The sequence below is a fragment of the Scleropages formosus genome, chromosome 2 (genome assembly GCF_900964775.1).
Source record: "Scleropages formosus chromosome 2, fSclFor1.1, whole genome shotgun sequence".
Taxonomy (NCBI): Eukaryota; Metazoa; Chordata; class Actinopteri; order Osteoglossiformes; family Osteoglossidae; genus Scleropages; species Scleropages formosus.
In genome coordinates this window covers 27,792,634-27,807,752 of record NC_041807.1, presented here as the reverse complement: position 1 = coordinate 27,807,752, position 15,119 = coordinate 27,792,634, and the positions used below count along the sequence as shown (strand labels likewise).

The window sequence follows — 15,119 nt, the reverse complement described above, 5'->3', positions numbered from 1 at the left end:
CACCAGCTGCACCAATTTCCCACAAACGTGTGGAGGTGTAGTCTCATTAGCGGTACAATTTTACCCACCGATTACACCCCTTGTCCCTTCTACTCCTGGTATCCAAAATAAAACTGAGCGGACGCGGACGTAAAGCTCCACAACGTTCCAACCCTCCTTTTATTAGGCAAAACTTGGAACCCAGCTCCATCGTTACAGTCGTATGTCAGGATTTGGGGCCTGCAGCTCGCCAGCGATGACAGCGTGGAACTGGAATGTCGACCACACGGCCTGGGGGCCGAGGTCCCAAAGTGGGCAATGCCCCCGTTTCAACGGGCCTCAACCCCTAGTGGATGCAGCTTACTTTTCTCTCCAAACAAAGGCGCTGTATGCTTAGTGGTTACAATTGCCACCGATTTAGAAATGCTACACCCAAGGAGAAGACCACACGGAGGAGGCGGGAGCCCGAGACCATCCCGCGGGGCTCGCCAGGCCCCTCGCAGCATCGCGCGTGCTGAAACTGCAGCGCAACCCTGTACCAGGCTTGCCGTCCCCAACGCGGCACAGCTGCCGAAGAAGGAACGAAGAACACTAAGGTTTAGCACCACAGTAAACGTACCCTTTCCCATGCTGTCCTCAAGCTCATAACCGATTGCCCAGTGGTACACATATATTTTTTTCTTTTAGCCGACTCCTTTCTCTAACTTTGTCCACAGTGGCTTACTCTATTACGTGCTCTACACTACGCCAGTTACAACGAGTTACTCACTAATAAAGCTGGGTGATTTTTAATGGTATAAATTCAGGGTTAAGTACCTTGATCAAGGGTACTATGACAGAAGCAGGGTTCAAATAGGTCCTTCCACTGCTAAACAATGACTTTAACTGCTACGACACCTGCTGGCCCATGTCTGCCACAGTGCCGAGTGTCTTCGAAAGTTTGGAGCGGACAGAAAAATGCCCTCAGAACTACCTTCTGGAGATCTGGGAATACGTTTCATAGCCTATCTTACTTAATGTTGCCTTTTTAAAGTGTAGGACAGCAGTTGACGCAGCAGGTTGTGGGGGGAAGAAAAAAAAAAAAAAGTGCAATTTTAAGAAACACTAAACTGCTTCTCCCCCGCAGGAACCCTGTGACTTGAAAACAGGCTTTATGGAAAAGACCCAGAGCGAACACAAAAGATGAAAGTTCAGCTGAGCAGAGCACAAGAAATTACGCAAAGCCATTATCGTGGCCCGACTCCTCTTAGACGCCGTATTCGGGACAACAAGGAGCGCTTCCGCTCTCGCCATCTTCCCTGCCAAAACTGTAAAACTCCTCTCTTTCCTCCCGTTCAGAGTTGAGTCCAAAGAGAGCCGGTGGCAGACATGGCGGCGAAGCTGGCTTTTGCCAAGCATCCACTCATCACCACGGGTCCAGGGCGAGTCCATACATGTGCGACTGCTGCTCTGCCGTCTGACCGACTCCTGCACTCGGTGATTCGTACCAGATGTAGGCTGTCAAGAACGTTCTAGTTTGTGTGATGTACGGGCCTTCAAAAAAAAAAAAAAAAAAAAACCCAACAAAGACCTTTCTTCAACAACCGATCTGTGTTTTATTGAGAGAAAGATAAACTGCTTAAACTGAAAGAATTTACTGCATGTCCATAACAGAGTGAAACTGAACACTTTTTTTTAAATGCCTTTTTTTTTTTTTTTAACCAAGGCCTACTCTCCGGCAAATCATTAAGCCCTCATTACGATTATATAAACCGTGAGCATATGAGCGTATAATAAAAAACGGTTGTATATGATGACCGAATCAAAGCGGAAGGTTGAACATGTCACAGAGGGAGGTCAGAAGGCATTCACTGCCATACCTTCCATCCTCTCTGTAACCGTTCAAAAATGTCTAGTATTTCACTTCTACCTGCTGGGTTCATAGTCATTAGAGCCAATAGATAACTGCGTCGTGCCCCAGCGTTACAGAATCAGCCAAACTGAGTGCTGGAAAAACAAAAGCACAGGTAAAGCAGCAACGGCAAAAACAACTACGAGACAAAGTCACAATAAACTAAAACCCTTCGGTACAAATTAATAAATTAAATACAAAGCAAATGCCTGTATGCTGGTGTTAGTCGCAGGTTGTTATTCATCCTTCTCTCTTACAGAGAGCGAGCGAGGGAGCGAGCAAGCGAGCGAGAGAGCGAGCGCACAAATGGCACCATACCAACAAGGCTGTCCTTCATTTTTCCATTCTACACATAAAGCTACATTGTTTGAACTTTCGGTGACTTTTCTTAGCCTGGTCCCCTAAAACAAAAACAGCAGTTAGAGAAAATGTAAAAAGCAGCCAAGCCACAGTTTGGCACCTGGCCTCCTATTTAACAAATCAGACTGCTGCGACTAATAAAACCCCCCCCCATCTACAGCTCAGCACCACAAGAACTGCGGGGTTCGGGGGGGAAGCATGCACTAAATGCATACTTTTTGAAAACGAGAAAAAAGAGCAGCCGAGAAATCCTGCACGGGCCGCATGTGTGTACAGTACATTCAAAGGCTCGCTATGGTTACGGATCAAGAGGCAGAAAAACAACAACACAGTGACCAAAAGCTGTACGAAACGCTGAGGTTCATATCGTCCCAAACAACTAGGAGGGGGGACGAAAGAAAATGTACAGAACTGTGCACACAATGGCACGTGCAAAAGCCAGATCTGAACAATAGGTTCTCCTGCAGCTTCTCATGGGCATCCGTCAAAATGTCCAATTTGCATGAGCAAAAATAAAACTGCTCTACGTGAACAGATCTTTCGAAGCACACAGAAACCAGCCATAAATTCCTTTCTCATCAGTACAGAATGAACACATTCAAAACTCAAGAATGATATGTGAGCAGGACTTGGAACATATTAGATGCTTTGTGACATTCACCTGGACGAAACAGACTGTATGTTTCGACTGCATGCTGAGAAGCTGTGTAGAACTTCCCCTCTCCTGCAACCAACCAACCAACCAACCAGCCAACAAAAGACCGGCCTTTCAGATAAGCAGCATGCAAACTAATTTTTGTGAAGGAAGTATCTGGTAAACAAGGCCATCCCAGACCACTGGGCAATGCCCTTGTTGAGGGCAGTGGGAAACGATGCGGTGGAACCCAAGAACGCTGTAAAAATGGGGAAGCAGGGCCGCGATTGTCGTCTCTGGTCCAGTCCGGTCCTGTATGTGTGTCAACCTGCTCGGCGCAATACAGCGAGGCCGCGGACAAGAATAGCAAAGACACTCGAGCCTGAAATAAAACATGTAATCTGAGCTCCCCGAGATGTGTGTGCAAGCAAAACACTGAGCTAAAACAAAGACTGGACACACTTGATTTGAGTCCTCTCAGGACCCTCTTTGGGCATCCCTCAACAATACCGCTTTTTTTGCCAAATAAATTTGGAAGAAGGGATCCCACTCTCACACCTGCTGCAAGGGAAGAGAGCGCACAACACTGATCCTCCTTATAAATTAAAGAAACAAGAAGAACTTATCATGCACTGTCTTACCGACATAATGAATTACAGGCAGATTTGTACAGCAAACTTGAAAGAAAGAAAGAAAGAAAGAAAGAAAGAAAAAGACTGGCATCGCATCTGTGTTTCCACCCAAAGCCACACGCGTGCAGGTCCACTGCAAACCAAAAACGTCTGTTGAAATTTGAATTACAACAGGAAATAAAGACGACCGAATGACTTCCTGTTTTTCATCGCGAAGAGGGCTCTGGATTTCCCCATCCGCGTTGGGAATGGATGGCCGCTGTCAGGCTGCAGCACATTTCTTCCACTCTACGAATTCACGTAGTCGGGAGCCACTGGGAAGGACCAGCATTACAAAATGACAGACACCATAAATAGCAAATTACAACGGAAAGGGGCCCTCCAGTATATCCTTTTTCCTAAGCCTTAACATGTCTAGGATCTGAAAGAGGCTTAAAATTCGACAACGTAAAGGCGTAGATAGGGTTAGAAGAATCGCGTCATGAAAAAATATTTGCGTCTTTACTCTGACAAAGTCTACAGACAAGCGCAAATCCTGTGCTATGCCAAGTGAGTCAAGCTGGTTGTGGGAAGACACTCACGCAAGCCTAACAATGTCAGCAAACCCTACACCTGATCATTAGACCATTCAGTTAATGGTTAATAGGACAGCGCAAAAGGCCCAGGACGAATATCAGCTTTTCAAGAAGCATGTTGTCTGAGCATCTCACAAATTTGTGAATCATGGCATCTCCTGGGCTCCTCTGACACAGGTGACCCACAACATACACAGAGTGCCGCTGTTGGACAAACCCACTAAGTGGTTTGTGCTCGAACGTGCAGCTATCCTTCCCATCCACGGCACTCCCCGCTTTCTTCTGGGCTGGACCGTGTAGAAAGGCGTACCAAAGACCACGTGATGATGAACACAGGTGACTGTCGATTTAAAATGTGTAGATCTGGAAGGAGGGAAAGCAGAAAGAAAACGGAACGCAGCACTTCATTCGCATGCACGGCTGCTGGTGTGACTCTCATCTTTGTGGGCACGTGGGCGGAGCTCCATGAGTCACCCTGGCACTGCTGGCTCACCCACACTCAGGAGCACATGTCACCATAACAGGGTGGAGGAGCGAGGAGAAAGACTCCATTCCGGGGTTACAGATAGATCCACAACGTCAGGGGCCGTCAGCTGCGTCCGCGATTACCCAACGGCCGCCTGACATCACGCGCGAACAAAACGGTTCGCATTACAGCGGAGATCAACGGAGGACGTAGCGTGCGAAACACCACCGCGGCGGGCCCCGGAGAAGCCAGGCATAACAGGGGGCCGCATCTCAAGGCCAGTGCCGAGAAGGCATACGTACACGTGGAACATTTCAGAAGTTGCAGAGCAAAAAACTTTGCAAAGACGAATGAAGCCTCTGCTGTGCATTCTAATAAGGGCTGGTTGATAGGGGATCTGCATTAAGCCTTGAGACAAGAAAAGAGAAAAAGAACAAAAGAGGAAAGGAGAACTCATGGAAGGACACACTACTTTGTGAGAGATTTCTCTTCAAGTATCCTCAGGGGCATGAGCTGAGGAAAAAAATAAACACATCGCATATTTATTTAATATGAAATATATGGTAAATGTTAGTTGGAATAACAGGCCAGACACACAGGTTCTAAAGGTGAGACATACTGTATATTGGTCATCCACTGTCCTGCTTACGCCCGCAGCCATCCCATGATGATCTTTTTAAAAAAAAAAAAAAAAAAGTAATATCTGCATCCCTCGTCCAAGGGAGGACCCTCAGCGTTTTACGGCGCATGCAGATTCCCAGTTGCTTCAGGCCACTCGGAAGGAGGGGATTCGGAGGAAGGCTGGCACATTTCTGCAGCGTAGACAGGCTCCAGGCAGGCAGCTCAGGTCATGATGCAAATAACATCTTCTGGTGACACTATGCTGAAAACCTCAAATCCATTCCGTCTCAAGAGGCACTACAGACCTCCGCCTGCCCTCTTTTTTATTGCCAACACAGGTGTCTGCCTTTGCTTGCAGGACGTCTGAGCAGAGTAAACATGCATATTGTGTGTGTGAGAGAGAGAGAGAGAGAAAAATACGAGTCGTTCCAGTGCGCTGACAGATGAAGCAATGTGGACAGCATTACCAATCCACTTCTCAGGTAGGGTTCATCTATGGACCATCATCTCATTTCTGACCAGAGACCAATGCACCACACCGTCTGCAGAACAGCACATTATTAAGGCGTGTATATTTCCGTGCCGAAATCGGTCTTGAACTGCGGAACAAAAAGAGCTAAAGACTCACAGAGGACGGTTGGTCCGGGGCAATGGGGGGGGGGGGGGGGAAGGCCCTTGATCACTCTATATTCTCCAGCACTTGCATGCTGAGATTTTAAAAATATTTCAGTAGAGTGAACGGTGATTCAAAGTCCCTGGGCACATGAGAGGTTAGTGTCCGCCTACCTAGCTGAGTATATTTCCCCTAAGTAATCTTCTCGAGCAACTTAAAAGTTGAGAACTTTTCAGGATTTTAACTGATAGTGTCTCTGCGTGCCGCCCTTAAAAATAAACAATGGTGTGGAGAAGGCCAGGCCATATTTTGCTCCCTGCAGAAAGCTGAACGCAGAACTGTAATTTAGGGCGTTAGTTAACAATTCTCAAAATCAAAAATGGAAAATTACACCCCTCCTCAGAAAATTATACAGTTTCAAAACATTTGGTGCAACTATTTATAATCTAATTACAGGATGTGACTAAAACAACAGACAAGGTAGCAATTTCATACCTCCATAGAGCCAGGGGGTAGCAGAAGCAGCAACAGAAAGTCTGGAGAAATCACAGACCTAATTACAGTAATGGGGTCAATCAATCCCCCACCCCCCACAGCCCAGTCTGGTGTGGTGTGTCTGTTGCCATGGCATCTCACTCACATACTAACAAGTAAGCAAGCACCGGACACATCTTCAGAGATATCCATGAAGAAGCACACCATTAGTTTGAATTGTCGTCGGGCGATTTGGCATTGAGGAGGTCAATCTGCCCACCCAAGGGTCTAAATCAAAACTTCCTGCTGTCAGGATCAGCGATCCCACGCACACAAAGTGCACCAGCCCGGCATCATAGCATCCAATGTGAGCTTTACTTCTGCTTCATGTGAAACCACTTCTGTACAGCCAAACCCTCCTCACTTCGGTTAGCCTGTACTTTCACAAACATCACGTCTCACTGAAACAAGACATACAAGAACACCACCTGAATTTCAGAGACAATACATCTTCACACTAGCTTGAGATCTGTTTTTCATCTCTCTATTGTCCACAAAGAGAATATGATGGCCAAGACATTCTGCTGTGCACACTTACTCCCATTTTCCTCAAACCTCAAGAATGTCAACACTGGCAAAAGTAAAGCAAATCTCCCTGTGAAGGAATTCCCAAGTGATTTACTTTGAAGAGTAAAGTTTCAAGGTAGCTTTTACACGGCAATGCCAAGGAGGACCATTTCACATGGGAAGTGAAAATAGACCAGCTGGTTTTATGAACTTTGGAGTGGCAAGGTCCAAGGGTCATCAGGACTGGAGGTTTGTGTAAGGCAGAAGTTGGACTGATAATGCAGCTCAGCTTTGCCAGAGCTCAGTCTCTCCAGCAAGTCTCCTGATCTTCACCAAGGAGCAGAAAGAACCCCCACCCCCCACTGAGGAAGGCATGTTTGACAGTCAGCAGTTCAGCAACAGGACCAGAATCTCATCCCTGGCATGACGTTTAGCTGCGCCTCACTTTAACGCATGAACAAGAGAATGGGACCATGAGGAAGTCACTCCAGGAAAGGGTTCTGCTCAGGAGGTCCACGGACTAATGGGGGGGGGGGAGCAAATGATGATGGCAGGAAGTAGAACACAAGGAGCAGCCCAGCCCCCATTTCAGCTCTTCTCTCGGTCCACACATAGATCCGCAGTGTGACAAATGAGCACTCCTGTGGCTCCTCAGCTCCAGCTCTTTCAGATGCATCAATAAGGCTGAAACTGCAGTAGGAGGTGCATGCGGTTGGGAACGCAGTAGCACAGATGCACACATCCACACCATGCCATCTCTCACACTCACAGCCAATTACCCCCTTCTCCCACATAGAGGGAAGAGGGATGGGTTGCTCAGAGGGTAGGAGGCATGAATATGATGGCAACCCTTTGCTGAGGGCTCCTCCCGAGACCCTGTCCTCCACAGTACGCTGCCCTTTCCGGTTCCGCCATCACACACCGCTAGTGCCCTTTACCGAGGGCCACACATTGCAGTTTTTTGTTGCTTTTTCTCTCTGTACCAAGCAAAGTCCAAGGGGGGGAAAGAAAGAGCAGAGAAGAAAATGACATACTGCAGTTTCAGCTGTCCAAGTCAAAGGGCAGAAACTCTCAAACATGCTGCAAAAAAAAAAAAAAAAGGGGGGGGGGGGGGGGGGGGGGCAGTTCTACTGGAGCATCCAAATCACAATTACTCTTCATCTGTCATCCATCACTTGGCCAGACAGAAAGCCTCACGGAGGAAGGACAGAAAACGGCACAGAGCGCCTAATTATTCTACCTTCACTCCCACGAATATACAGAGGTGTCAGTGAAAGTAGCAGTTTCAATGACTGCACAAAAGGAAGAAAAAAGATCACGGTTTTAAATATTTAAAAACAGAGGGAGCCCAGGGAGGGAGTGATGTCTTTAGAAATCATTATTTTGCTGGTATCAATCTCCTCCTCCATTAGATGTGGGCTAAGGGGCCTTATCTAATGATCTGTCTCTTAAGGGTAAAGTAATTGGATTCAAGAGGAAAAATGTTTAGGGGAATGGCGATGTGAAATCCATACATAATGCGACCATATGGTGTCTATTGTGTATGGGGGGGGGCGGCTGCTAGCTGCCACAGAAGAGGTGTCATTCGGAGGAGCATGCCTGCTGCCGTCACAGCGCCATCGACAGACTGGCCTGTCTTTCTCAATCTCTTTCTGTGTCCTATATTCATTTATTATTTTTCTTAAAGACCCCAGGGGCCAATGGCTTTACAGCACTGCATTTCACAAGTTGACCAAGCAGTGAGGGGTTACCGTGGGGGCAAGTCTGCTCCTCCAAGCCCCGTACGCTCGCGCACGCAAACGCGTAAAGGCGAAACGCGAACGTTCCCGGGCTCGCAATCTCGAACGCATAAAAACACACTCGCTTGTAACGGCGGGGACTCGCTCCTAGAACCCGGCATTTGATCGCAAGCTCGTCTCATTTTGCTAAATACCTACTGAAAGACTATTTAAATGGCATTAAGAAAATAATTAAGCCAATAAAGCTCGTCTGTGTCCTCCCTGTTTTTAACCAAGCGAAGGCGGAGCATATTCAACGTGAATTAAGTTATCATACAGCGAAGCATTATGCAAACCAGTACCTTCATTAGCGTCAAAGGCGTCTTTCATCTAGTAGGAATAAAGAGGAATGACATGCTTTAAAATAATTACCCTTGTTTTAGCTCACTCAGCCCAACGTACAATAAAACTGCGCATTCGCTGCTCTCGTATCAAAGCGGCAATAGAAATGAGAACTGCCCTCCTAGTTTAGCTTGTGAAATCTTGTTAAACCGCCCAGCTCGCAGCCCTGGCAATCGTTTGATCTCCAATGAAAGACAGCGTTCGCAGTGAAAATTGACTTTCCTTGCTTTAAAGACAGCGCCATCCTATACATTTCTCTTGAATAACAAGTTGTATGTGTAATTACAGCACTCTGTTGGAAAGCTTTTACTCCTCATCTGGCCTTTTCCCGTGCGCCTGCCTCCCTCCCTCCTCCTCCTCCCCTCCCCCCCCCCCCCCACTGTCCCCGCCCTCTGCCCCTCCCCCTCCCTTCACCCGGTCTACATGCAGTGCTGCACGACTACATGGAGTAAATACAGGAAAAGAAAGAATTCTGATCCACGCCAGCGCTGGGCGTTCCTGTGCAGCTCCTGCAGGGTCAAAAGTTTACCATGGTTTTAATTTCACCTTTCCTTGGCCAATCACCGCACAGCGCTGGTGCCGCTGAACTTTAACCCACTCGAGGAATGTTACTCTGTAGATGTGCAGCTATACTCATTTCTGAGAGTCGTCTTTTCGCCTCCTCTCCCTTTTTGCACTGCTTTGGTGAAATGTGCTACTTGTTCAAATGGACATGAACGGGGGGGAAGCAAAAGGATTTTCCCAAAAAATGCCTTTGGTCGGTGCCACTGTGGAATCTGGAGTTTACCTGTGTCACAGTAAAAACACAAACTCAAGGCTAAATAGTGAAAACGGAGGTAAATAGCCTTGTATTCCAGCAAAATTGCGCACGACACATATTTTCCTGTGTGGCAGCGAGTACACAGGGGGTGAAGGGGAAGGCGCTTGTTCTCCGTGCGATGCTGCGCCCGCCCGCCCGTCCGTCCGTCCGCCCGCCCGCCCGTCCGTCCAGCCCTGTTCACGGCAGCATTTTTTCCTCGCACTGCAGCAGACAAGGAACTGCAGGCAGGCGCTCTGAACACAGTCACCAATTTTCTGAGCTGGCCGTCCTGTCAATGGTGGTTACATTTTCCCCCCCTTAATGTCATGTTTGTCGGGAGAGTGCAGGGATAGAACTTGCTCTTCTATGAGGCATTCATTTATTTGATATTCCACTAACACTGCATATTGTTATGAGATCCTTATTCGGGTTATTAGTATCGTACCAAATGCGGTGTCTATTAGAGGCATCCCTGCATTGAGAACATCAAGAAAGTTTAAACCTGTTACAACCTGTGTGTTTGGCAGCGTTTCCTGCTGCCCGGTAAAATGAAATCTTGCTGTTCAACAAGAAGAAAGAGCATTTTGCATCTGAAGCCAAACTTGTCATTGGGAGACCAGTGGGAATGTTACTCTAATTTCTACAGTCCTTACACAGAGGCCAGATTTCAATACCTCGCTTTTTGATGAGCATAACATGACCACAGTGCAGAGAACCATCGCCTGATCGCCAAGGCACACACATAGGGTACTGTTTACACTGAACGCTGATAAGCTGTATAAAAATGTCCTTCATCTCGAGCATAATTTGAAAGCTAAACTTAGTCTATCTTTTTTTGCCAATGCGTGCTGCTAAAATTTCTGAGGAACTCCCCCCGACGTCCAGTCTGCTGATGAGCGGGGTGGGTCCCGGCATCCGGCTCCATGTTTCCTGTGACACCACCCTGCAGGACCGACTAAGAGCCGCGCTTTCAAATAGCAGAATCCTACAGTAAACACTGACTTCGTCATCAGCATGTTGACAAACGAACAAAAGTAGTCCAAAAAAAAAAAAAAAAAAACTATTTAAGCAGTGACTAATGTGGGAAGACTCCACAAATAGAGTGTAAGTTAGAGCAAAACCAAAACTTGAAGTTCTAAAATTAAAAAAAAACTTTCCTGAGAAAAATGTCACACTGCCATACCTCCAGTTTGTGTCAAGGTGAAAGAAAACAGAAGGAAAAAGGACCAAATGTGTCCTTTCTTTGCCCGCGCGCTATTCACTCATATAATCTTCCTCCTCGATGCTGATTAGCAGGAGCCGGGGACTCGGTTTCTGAACAGCTCCCCCACGACACGGCATGGCTGGGGAGTTCATATCTCCCATGTGGCGCCCAGGGGTCCAGCTGCAGAAGGAGCAGAGCGTGTGCATCAAGGACCTTGGAGGAGCTTCTACATGGGTGGGGTTACGGGGGCAAGTGGGCCGACAGCCTACCCTCTTTCAAAACGAGCGGCAGCATCTTCGCACTGTGAATGAGCCAAACATTTAAAACACAGGACCTCCCTACACACCCTTGCCTACTGCATTTCAGGTCACAATTTTAGACACTAATCTAGCAAACTTCACAAGATAATGGCAGAAGAAACTCTTGAGACTGAGCTCATCCACCATTCTCCACACTGTAGTGGCCCAAGGAAGGCCAAGTTAAAGACGTGCCTGGGTTCCATCCACAAACATCAGCTGCCAAAATAAAGAGCTCTTTAGCACCTATCCTCTGGGGATACCAGGGATCCAGTTACCACTTGGGTTGGGTTTCACACTTAACTGTACAGTGAGCAAGAGTTCAAATTTAACAATTACAATCTCACCACCAAGAGGCTTCGGGTGTGTGTGGATCCCTCCTCAACTCTGAGTCTCTGAGCAAAATGGAACCTTTCCGGAAAATGTACGAAATCATGTGGTTTAATGACCAGATCACAACATTTGCACCACTATCTCTGAGTAACCTAAAAGTGATCAGTAAAGGAGCTCCACAACAGTGCCTTAATCTGTTAAAATAAATCCAATCAGAAGCGGAGAGGCACAGAGAAAAACACAAATACTTAGACAAAGACAAGATAGAGACAGAATGCAGGTAATCAATTTCTGAAGGCAAAGAATAACAGATAGCAATTTACATCAACAGGGTGAACGACATTAAAACGGTAGGCAATATATAAATAACCTTTGTAAGACGAGCTGTAAAAAAAAAAAAACATTAAACAGCAAATAATGCAACAAGTGGGATACTTAAGGATGGGGGAGAATCACACACATTTGATGATATCCATATTTGTGCTGATAATACAAGGTGAGAGTACAAGGCACAAAGTCCACATCAGGGCCTAAGAGGTAAAAAAAACAAAGCTCTTGAACAGATAACATACTTCACTGGTCAATCAAAACTCAAACACACCTAAAATGCCCTTTATTCTGATACTTCAAACACACATTCACACACCAATAAGAAAAATGCTGGATCTCTATATGCTGGACCACAATATCCACATGTGAAGCAAACTCGTCTCTGGACTACAAGTGAAAGACGGTGCTGCTGCTCTCTTTGGTGGCCTTAAGATGATCCCAAGCTCAGGTGTGCTGACACAGCAATGCAGAGCATGTGTGTCAGAACCTTGGAGGAGACGGTCAGGGGTTGTTCGGGCCTCGGGTTTCAGCCAGCAGCCGGTTCACCTGGCCGCCACTTCAAAACCAAACAGCGGCTGCTGTACCAAAGGTCAGGCTGCACCTCGAGCTCCAGGTGAATTATTGATGCCAAGCTTTGGACTCCTGCTCCTTTTCCTGCCCCATGAACAGCATGGACCAAATACAGGAGGGCCCTTCCAAATATATTATAGGACACCCTCAGACCAGAACCTCAGTTCCCTTTGGTTTTCAGTAGGACATCGGAGAAATTTGGGGGGGGGGGGGGGGGTAGTTTAATTTACAGTAAAAGGAGAAGTCTGAATTTTTATTGGTGGGTTATTTCCAGCAGCACAGAAAGAACGTACACCAGTCAACACCATGGTGCATCTGCGTCTATTGCAAGGTAAGCAGCTGCCAGCCGTTGTTGTCTCTGCTGTGGTTTTTTTTTTTTTTTTTTAAAGCACATTTAAAACTCTGTGTCACTGCCTCCTCCCCCTCTTCCAGATAACAAAGCCACATCCCTTCCCCTCCCCCATCGGGCTCCATGTGAGCCATACGTCACACAGCCCGCTCTCAGCCAGACCTCCCTTCTCTCAGGCCTGCTCACGGCATGAGGGGGATGCGACACACTCCCAGAAGGCCACTTCACCTGGCCAAATGAGCTCTGCGCTAAGAAATGCGCACCCAGCACAACACGGGAGGCATGACAATCATCCACTGAAGTATCTTGGAAGGCTGCTCCTGGCCCTCACCCGAATTGAGTTTGTGCACTGGGTGGCCTTGGGGAACTTGTTGTGGCAAACGTTCAACGCTTGGCACGGGTAAACGTACCGTACAATTGCTGACCGCAGCCGAGTGCCCTCAGCTAACACTAACACTTTCATTCCTAACACTGGGGAGAATACGTAACACACAGTGTCACTGTGCGAGACGGCTTAGTCTTAATGGCTGTGCTGTTTTCCAAGTGGTTCCTACAATACACACATTTGTTTCACTGAATGCACTCAATATGAGCACAGCAGCTGCAAATAAGAGTTTGGAGTAAACTGATTGGCAAGTCTTCTACATGTCTGCTTTAACATTCAAAACTTCATAAAATGACAACTGTCCATTCATAGGGAAAAGCCATAGTTTCGAGCGCTTTCAACACCAGCACGTATGTTCTGTGATTAATAATTTTCATTTTACTTCCAGCTTATTATCTAGCTGATAAAATAAACTTACTACAAATTTTCCATCATTCACCGATCACACCATATCACTATAATTAGGGGTACTGAACCTCAATTTTAAAATGTTAGCATTTCATAATAGAATCGTTAGCTAACACTTGTGACGCAACTCTTACAGACGGAGAGCAGGAGCTATTCAGTAATAACTGGCAGCTCGCCAAGCATCTTGAAAATTAACACAACCTGGGTCCCTGGCTGAAGATGACAACTAACAAAAACAACGATATGATGTGAACATACTACTAAAACTGGCAAGCAACTACTCTACAACTGGGGGGGGGGGGGGTTTACTAGAAATCACAACTCTATGTGGTATTGTACACCCATAAAACAACAACTCTGAATTATATTTAGTGAACACTGGGGGGGGGAAAAATCTTTCAGAACTTGGAATGGATAAATTGTTACACACACCTGACACTACATATTATTAAACACAGAGATGCCATTTCAGTTCTCAGCCAAAATGTCTAATTCTGTGAAAAGAGCTCAGACAGGCGTTACACAATTCACCCAGCATAACACATCTTCCTTTAACTCCATTGAAGAAGACACAGCTTTCAGAATAAAGCTCTCAGGGTAACTTCCACCCACCAGTGGGGGGGATGGAATGGAGTGAATGGAGCCTTCTATAATTAAATGCACACATTTTTAACCCAAGACACCAAGAGGCAGAAGATCCTTCGGTCCAACTACAGGAATACAGTGCCGGCACTGCTGGAATACATTGAAACACTGCAGTCTTGTGCTCCATAAAGTCACCAGTATGGCTGATCATCAGCTGCCCACACTAGTTGCTGATGTTATAGTGGCAGAGATGTGAAGCAAAACCATCTGTGGAGAGGGACCAATCAGCCAGATGAGACGACTAAAGGCTGACACTTTCCGAACTTATCTGATTTTCCATGCGTTACAAACATGGCAGTCCCATCATTAAACTGAGCATACCTAATAACAGGCGTACGCTCGTAACGGCTCTCTCGACAAGAATACTGCACGAACGGAACATTCATTAGGCAAACAGGCAGTGCAGCTCTTATGGTGATTAAGGAATCGATCATGGCAACCTCATTAAAAGTTGTTAAAGCAGAAGAGTTTGGAAAGGGAGGTGGTCTCTATTTGGCTTTGGCTGAAAGAGTATTTATTACTGTATTTCCTAGAAGAGTACTTCAGAAGGAGAACTCCTGCAAACCTTCACCGACTTCGAGAGAGGTAACAGGAACGTTCAATCGACAATAACAGGCAAAACAGGTGAATGGACACAGCATATCTGTTCATAGGTAAACATACATCTTCACAACAAATAAACGAACAGAGGGACTTCAAAAAGGTGGCCTCAGTCCTGTAGATGACAGATGGCAGGGAGGCCCTACCTGGTAAACCTATTTCTCTTTAAACTTTTAACTAATCTACACTTGAGAATACAAAAACTTTATAAACTTGTATATTCAAGTTTTCCAGAACTTAGATATTCAGGGATATTCATATGAGATTC

The 15,119-nt window shown here is 46.4% G+C and overlaps 1 protein-coding gene across 1 annotated transcript in view; it reads right to left on the bottom strand.

Annotated features, from left to right (window-relative positions):
* The window catches only part of LOC108936990 (nuclear receptor coactivator 3-like), a 45,857-nt gene that overhangs the window by 21,332 nt on the left and 9,406 nt on the right, over window positions 1–15,119 (bottom strand).